Source organism: Myotis brandtii, unplaced genomic scaffold (assembly GCF_000412655.1).
Source record: "Myotis brandtii unplaced genomic scaffold, ASM41265v1 scaffold265, whole genome shotgun sequence".
NCBI classification, from domain to species: domain Eukaryota; kingdom Metazoa; phylum Chordata; class Mammalia; order Chiroptera; family Vespertilionidae; genus Myotis; species Myotis brandtii.
In genome coordinates, this window is record NW_005360086.1 from 223,566 (window position 1) to 232,040 (window position 8,475).

The 8,475-nt window shown below is 46.5% G+C and overlaps 1 long non-coding RNA gene across 1 annotated transcript; it reads right to left on the reverse strand.

Moving 5' to 3' along the window:
* Window positions 1-1,536: 1,536 nt before the first annotated feature.
* Window positions 1,537-4,845, reverse strand: LOC106726417. Its single transcript, XR_001362489.1, has 2 exons — window positions 4,538-4,845; window positions 1,537-2,601 (listed from the first exon to the last, which is right to left on the reverse strand). It is a non-coding gene; the product is annotated as an uncharacterized LOC106726417 (long non-coding RNA).
* Between the last annotated feature and the right edge of the window lie 3,630 nt (window positions 4,846-8,475).

Consider the following 8,475-nt stretch of genomic DNA (forward strand, 5'->3'; position numbering starts at 1 on the left):
CTGGCTCCCCGGCTCCTGCTGCGCTGATCGAGGGGCGCCTGGTACCTAATTAGGCCCTCTGGGGGGCAGGAGCGCTGTACAGAGAGCATCGGATTGGGACCCAAGTCAAGATCTCAGGCCCTCTCTTAGGCTTAGCTTCTTAACTGTAAAATGGGTATTACAAACCTCTATGAACGGCTGAGCTTTTTCTAATCCTGACAGCTCCCAAGCGTATGGGAGATCGTGGCTCCTCCACTGAGTTGGTCAATAAGAGAGGGCCGCCCAAAGTTGGGGGGTCTTGGCTTCTCACAGCAACATGGTGACTGTCCTCAGACAGGGGGGGGATCAGAGGCCTGACTGGTTTCAAATAATAGGGGTTCCCTTCCTTTTCTACCTGTGTCAGCATAACATCCTGGAGAGAATCTGTTAGACAGACATGAGCAGAGCAAGGACGGTGGGCCAGGTACAGAAACTCACCAGGGCTGATGCCTAGCAAGGGGCAAAACTGGGAAAACAAGAACCTTGCCCCCGGGGTAACCTTTCCTCCCCTGGCATATCACTGGTCACGTGGTTTGGACCCCTGATCTTTCATATCCCTGGTCAGGCAGTTTAGACCTCCTGACGTTTTCCTCCCTAAAGACAACCTCTAGGCCTCAGTTGTATTTTAACTCCAGACCCAGAAAAGCAGAAAAATCAGACCAGTGACTCCGTGGCTGCCTCAGGACCAGCTACATTGACTAATGACCCCCTGCCCTGGTACCGACCAATCAGTGGACACCACAACCCTGAAAGAGCACACCTGGAAAGCTGATGAATATTCTATTAAGTCCCTCCCTGAGACCTCCCCTAAGATTTCTACCTATAAAAGAGCGATAAATACACTCAGGACAAAGGACCCAGCACCGGTTCTCCCCAAGAGAAGCATGTCAGCGCTATTCCCTTCCCCCTAAGGGACCCCAGGAGACTTGCAACCAGGGGAGCAATGGGCAGCAGCAGCTCGTCCCAGGCTAACCCCCTAAACCTGTCTCCAAGGCCTCCTTTTCTCTGACTTTTCAGTGAACTAAAGCAGCCCAGCCTCGGCTCTCCTGTTGCTTCTCCTATGGCAGTGATGGCGAACCTACGACACGCGTGTCAGAGCTGACACGCGAACTCATTTTTTTGGTTGATTTTTCTTTGTTAAATGGCATTTAAATATATAAAATAAATATCAAAAATATAAGTCTTTGTTTTACTATGGTTGCAAATATCAAAAAATTTCTATATGTGACACGGCACCAGAGTTAAGTTAGAGTTTTTCAAAATGCTGACACGCCGAGCTCAAAAGGTTCGCCATCACTGGACTATGGCCTTCCTTGTTTTACTGTCCTGAGTACATTTTTGCTGCCATCACGGACCCAATACCCTTTGGCTCAGTGCTGTGTAGCTCTTCCCTTTGGATATTCCCCACCCCTCCCCCCGCCCCATCCCCTTTTCTTTAAATAAATTCAATTTTTCTTTATCTTCTGAGGTGGTTATTTAGCCTGCCCGAGCAGCACGGACTTGAACCTTTCAGAATCGTTATGAGTTTATTTGAGCCAAACTGATGACAATTACCGGGAGGCAAACTCTCAACGGATTGAGAAGATGCTCTGGAAAATGGCAGTTTTACCATTTATTTTATACATCAGAATCAAAGGAGGTTACATGAAATCCATTGTTGATAGATTAGGGAAGCAAAATGGGGGAATCTTGGGGATTAGATAACAAGTAAAATGAATAGACACATACTTCTTTTACTTGGCGGGTATAGATAATGAACAGTTAACAATTAACACGAGTAACAGTGAGGGGTTTTGTGGTTTATGCTCTGCTGCAGTGTTTGTGCCCTGAGGGGTCTGGAAAAAGGAAATTAGCCTGACATTCCCAAGGTATGTTACCTAGATGCAGAAAGACAATAGACAGGCTCAGTGAAGGTACAGACTGACCTTTGTCAGAGAAGATGCCGGCCTCGACATGACTGCCCACCATGACTCGCTTTTATTAGGAAGTTTTAATTCAGGTCACCTGTGGTTGCTTTCGGTCTCTGAGTTTGTAAGGCCACCATGCAGGCCTCCCCTGAGCTTGTCAGCTTTAGTCTGGTCCTCAACCCAGACTCCTACCTTCCAAGGATTGGCAGCCAGTAGAGCTGTTTCTGCTTCGATTAATTGAGGATTGGTGCAAGATGAAACAAAAAATCAACTTTAAGTTCCTGAACCATAGCAATTTTAGAAACACCTGTAAGGACTCCGCTGAGGATTCCTGTTGCCTATGTCCATCCATCCCTCTTCATTCTTGAGAGCTTTCCAGATGCTTGATTTGATGCCACTGAAACGTAGCTGCTCCTGTGAAAGCGATTATTTAGTCCCAAGAAGTGAGACTACGGATCATTACTCTCCTGTGAGGGTAGAAATCTTTTCTGGCAGTTGAAGGGAAGCACACACGGAGGAGAAACGGGCCCTTCTCAGGAAACCTCTTCCAAAGGACTCATGGAGGAGGCAATATCCACATCTGATGGAGTCGGTCCAGGAAAGTTTCCTAGAGGGTGTAAGCTCTTACCACCTTCATTGGGAACATGTGCCCCATGCGTGTGCCCAGGACGTCAGGCTGTGAAATGACATCAGAGAAATGGCAGGTGAAGGGACTAAAAAAATCCTTTCACCTACCATGAGCTACAGCAGATGCAGAAAGAAACCTCATCTGAACTTCCCTCATTTGAATAAAGCAGAGCTTTAGTAGAGGAACCACCATAATCCCCCACCTCTGGAGCATCAGGGAGGCTCAACATGGACATTAAAAACAAAAACAAAAAACCTGTGTAGCCCTAACTGGTTTGGCTCAGTGGCTTAAGCGTCGGCCTGCAGACTGAAGGGTTCGATTCCAGTCAAGGGCACATGCTCGGGTTGCAGGCTTGATCCCCAAGGTGGGGCATGCAGGAGGCAGCCAATCAATGATTCTCATCATTGATGTTTCTAGCTCTCTCTCTCTCTCTCTCTCTCCCTCCCTCCCTCCCTCTCCCTTCCTCTCTGAAATCAATAAAAATATATTTAAAAAAAAAGAATTGCCTATTATCATGGAAAGATTAACAAACTTGTTGCCCAAACAATGAAGCCCCATCCCAACCTGCATAGCCTACCTCCCCATGCCTATAAACAGCTGGCTTGTGTGGGGTTGCAGAGCAGATGTTTGTGGTTGACCTGCTGCTCTCCCACACTGCCGGCAGTATTGGATAAACGCTCATATATGATTCAACCCTGCCTCTGCTGAATTGGCTCAAGTAGTGACAGGCAGCCCGGACCCATTGGTTGTCCGGTTTTACCTACACCTGCTGATCTGCCCAGGCAGGAGGCTAGAGGCAAAGGCATGGCTTAGTCCGAAGCAGCCTGCTACATGGTGCTTAAAGTCATCCTGGAGGGTGAAATCAGTGGCCCATCTGCGGATCTTCCAGAAACCTCTACTATCCTCTTCTCTCTTTCCTCCAGGTGGTCCTGGGTTATCTTGTCCCTCCCCCTCTCCAAGGCCCTGGGAGCCCAGGTGACCATCATCAACCGGCCACCCAGCAGATGCTTCCCTAAGACCAACTGTGCCAGCTCTGTTCCCCTCCCCCATCCCGCCTTTTTCTTCCCCTGGTGTCCTACCAATCTGCTCTCCCAAGCTCCAGCTTGGGTCTCTGGTCCCTCCGGAGTGATATTGTGATGGAAATGAGGGAGAGGAGGCTGGAGGGAAGCGCAAAGATTTACGGTTTCCTGGGGGTTTCCATTAAAATCCCTGACAGCCAGTTCTTTATGAGAGTCTGGCTGCAGGAGGAGCTAATAGGCCAGCGCCTGGCACCGCTGTCCTTTCATGGGTGATGACAGGAACAAACACAGAGCGAACAGTAGAGCTGCCCCCACTGTAGAGCAAAGCACGCTTGAAACCCCTTCGGACATCCCCTCCGGGGCCAGAGAGAGACAGCCAGGAAATCAGAGAGCTTTCGTGATGTGTGCCAGGCAAACTAGAAACATGACCGTCACAGAGCTTTTTTGAACCCGGATGTGAAAAGTTAAGCAATATGTTGGAGGGTCCTTCCAGTCATCAAAACATTTGGATGGTGTCCCCTCCTCTGAGCTCCAACTCAGAGGCAAGAGTGTGTGTGTGAGGGGGTGGGGTGGGGTGGGGGGAGTCTGAAACTCTTGTTTTCACCATCTTTTTGTTCCTTAGGAAACCCACCTGACTCAATAAATAGATCGTAAGACAATAACAAAACCCTCAGAAGGTTGTTTGCAGTTGACACACAAACTCTTGTTTCTCAGTTTAGGACTCTTCAAGTCACTCAGGAAAAAAAGCCAGCCCTGCTGCTGCTCCCTTGAAGCAAGGGCCCCCCTGGAAGCCTCTTCTTGCTGCGCCCATCACAAGAAAGTGGGCGTGGCTCGGCGGTTGAGCATCGACCTATGAACCTCTTTCTCCAACGTGGGCATAGAAACTACCTGGCCGTTGAAAAACAAAACTGCTGAGTCCGGGTGGATACAGAGACAGCAAGCGCCAGGGATACGATTTCTCTCACCTTCCTCTTCAGTGCAGTGGAGAGTCCAAAGGCCAGAGTCATTACCGCTGGGCAGGGCTGGGCCGCACTGGAGCTCAGGGCAAAGGTGAAAGCAGCAGCTGCTGCTTGGGCACCTGCTCTTCGGCTGCCTCCTGCTTCTCCTTCCCAGAGTCCACACCCCTGTTACCCGGAGGCTGTAGATCTGCGCTAGCCAGGACAGCGACGACATAGGGCTATTTAAATCTAGATTATATAAACACCCAGCTCCCAGCTGCAACAGCACATGTCCACACGTGTTAGTGGTTACTGGACCAGCCAGCGCAGGTGTTGGACATGTCCGTCCTCACAGAGAAACCCACCTGACAGCCCTGCTATAGATGAGCAGCTCTCCCTCCATCTCACATTGCTCTCCCATCCTTTTCCCTGCTTGTCAAGCGTGTTATTCAAATTAATCAAATGTCACCTCCAGGTCACCCACTCTTACTAATTCTTTTATCCACGGACCTCTTCAGTTGACTTGGTGGTTGTGAATCCCAACTTGCCCTTATTGGGTTGAGCACAATCTCTCTCCCCTATTATAATGTTCCTATTGCAATAATCCCGAATAAAGTGTTTCTTTCCATTTTAACAGGCTTCAGAATAATTTTTTCTTTAACACCTCTTTTATAAAAGCTTCCTTTTTGCACTGGTCCGAATGTAGTGAGTTATCACAAATGGTTGTACACAGTCTGTTACAGATTAAAAGCTTCCTTTTTAAAAAAAAAAAAAATCCTCACCTGAGGATCTGCTTATTGTTTTTAGAGGGAGGAAAGGAAAGAGAGAGGGGAGGGAGAGTGAGAGAAAGAGAGAGAAACATTGATGTAAGAGAGAAACATTGATCAGTTACCTCCCAACTGGGGATCGAACCCAAAACCTAGGTATGTGCCCTGACCAGGAATTGAACTCACAACCATTTGATGCACAGAACGACGCCCCAACCAACCGAGCCACCCGGCCAGGGTCCTTCTTGCCCCTAGGAAAAATTAATTCTGTGCTATCTCAGCACTGTGTAAGTTCTTCTCCTAAAGCCAACATTATGTGACATTGAACTCAGTTACACTTTTGTCTTTCCTTTTGGATTTCTGAACTCTCATGAAATGTATAGTGAGTGCAGTGATTAAGAGCGAGCACCGTCACTTCAGTCTGAATACTGGGTTCAAAGCCCGCTGATGGCACTTACTAGCTGTGTGAGCTTGGACAAGTACTTTATGTTTCTAAGCCTCAATTTTCTCATCTGTCAAATGGGGATAATAAAAGTGCTTCCCTTATAAAGATTAAATTAGATAATCCGTTGTGTCAGGCACAGAGTACCACCGTCCCCAGTTTTTGTTTGCCTCCACACTGAGCAGTTGAAGATAGGAGTGGAAAATTTTCTCTCTAGGTCTGAATATCAAGTCCCAGTCCTTCATATCCAGTTATACTACAGGGTTGTACTTGCAGCCTTCCCTTGACATTTCTATTGGAAATAAATCAGACTAGTTAATCTTATTTTTATTCTATGCTGTCAAATAGTTTCCCAGAATATCAGTAAAATAATCTGTTGATAAGACAAAACTGAGTTTCTTCTTACCATAGTAAGGAAGAACACGACCTTGGCAGAGCTGTACTAGTGGCTCAGAGGCAGCAGGACAAAGTCGTGGTATTGCTTGAGACTTTGATGTTTAGCTTGGCGGGGCAGGACAGGAGTTGATTAGGACTGGGTAAGGTCATGATGTCATAGTTTAGGATGGATGGATCCCAAAAAACAAGGATTTTGAGACCAGGTTTTCTAAGAGTCTTGGAATGTACAAAATTGTCATGTGATGCTTTCTGTTGAAGAGTTGATGGTTCTCTTAGAAAGTTTCTAAAATGAACAGTAAATGTACCTGCATTTTTTTAAACTTTGTTTTGATTGATTTCAGAGAGGAAGAGAGGGAAAGAAACATCAATGATGAGAGAGAATCATTAATTAGCTGCCTCCTGCATGCCCCACACTGGGGTCATTGAGCCCACAACCTGGACATGTGCCCTCACCGGGAATCGAACCATGACCTCCTAGTTCATAGGTCAACACTCAACCACTGAGCTACCAAGGCTGGGCTGTACCTGCACTTTTAAGTTCCAGGCAAGAGTGTCATGAAATAGTTGTCATGTTAATGTAGACAGTAAGCTTATGTGGGTGTAGGAGGTGTCAGTTCTCAGTGGTTTTTAAAAAGCTAGTCAGTAAAATTAAAGGAAATGTATCCAGGATAGTGACAGCACTATCCCTTGGGGACAGAGTTTAAAATGAAAGAGCTGCTGAAACCGGTTTGGCTCAGTGGATAGAGCGTCGGCCTGTGGACTGAAGGGTCCCAGGTTCGATTCCGGTCAAGGGCATGTACCTGGGTTGCGGACACATCCCCAGTAGGAGATGTGCAGGAGGCAGCTGACCGATGTTTCTCTCTCATCGATGTTTCTAACTCTCTATCTCTCTCCCTTCCTCTCTGTAAAAAATCAATAAAATATATTTTTTTTTAAAAAATAAAATGAAAGAGCATTATTTTGGTAACTCAGAAGGTGATTTGAACTTTCAACAGAAGCCCCACCCCCTGGTTTACTCACTCCTCACCATCATTCTCCTCAGCTGAACGTCACGGGTCTCGTGAGAAGGCAGAATTAGGAATGCTCAGTCTCCTGACTCAAACCTAAAGTGCCTCAGGGGCATAACTTCAGATGCCGCTCTTTGGAGGAGGGGCCCTTCTATGTTTAACCTTCAGAGATAGCATGTGAGTGTTAAAGAAATAACTATGCTGACCCTTATTAAAATGGTACGAAAGACTTTATCCAGGACTATTGCAATAGGGACATTACAATAGGGAAGACAGATTGTGCTCAACTCTAAATACAATAAGGACAAGTGGATGAAAGTTACGGAAAGGAGCCCTGGCCAGGTAGCTCAGTTGGTGAGAGTAACCTCCCCACAGTCCCAATACACCAATGAATGTGTAAGTAAGTGGAACAACGAATGGATGTTTCTCTCACTTTCTCTCTAAAATTAATCAATATGTTTTTAATTAAAAAAAGAAAGAAAGAAGATGATGAAAAGGAGGAGACACCAAGGGTAGGAAGGATTCTTGCTTAAACCAGTTTAGGATTCTTGCTGAAGGCAGGCCAGAGATCGCTCAGATATTAAAGATGAGGAATTCTCTCTACGGTGACTTGGCAGGATTCTTGCTGAGTTTCATTCTTAGCCTTCGGGAAGAGTACTACCTCGACAGAGTTCATGCTAAAGGATCACTTCTTTATAGAAAGGACATGATGCCTGGCCGGAGTGGCTCGGTCGGTTGAGCATCGTCCTGAACACCAAAGGGTTGCCAGTTCCATTCCCAGTCAGGGCACATGTCTGGGTTTTGGTCTGATCTCCAGTGACGTACAGAAGGCAACCGATGGACGTTTCTCTCTCTGGCTCTCACTTCCTCTCTCTAAGCATGTCCGTGGATGAGGATTAAGGAGGGGGAAAAAGGAAATGATGAAACACAAACTCTGGGGCACCTGGCAGGTTGTTGGGTCTCCTTTAGGGGTAGGTGGGAGGCATGATTAAATGTCAAAGAGGGTCTCATCTATAAGACTCTCAATGAAGTGCTATGTGGAAGCAGGAGAAAAATGAAGATGACCTCTCAATGGCCATCCAAAGAGATGGAGCTTTCTCATTCAAAACTGAAAGAAATAAAGTTTGAAATTTTTTTTTAAGTTAAGTAAATGGCTTGTTTTAGAGAAGTCGTTCTCAACCTTCTGGCCCTTTCAATACAGTTCCTCATGTTGTGACCCAACCATAAAATTATTTTCGTTGCTACTTCATAACCGTAATGTTGCTACTGTTATGAATCATAATGTAAATACCTGATATGCAGGATGGTCTTAGGCGACCCCTGTGAAAGGGTCGTTGGACCCCCAAAGGGGTC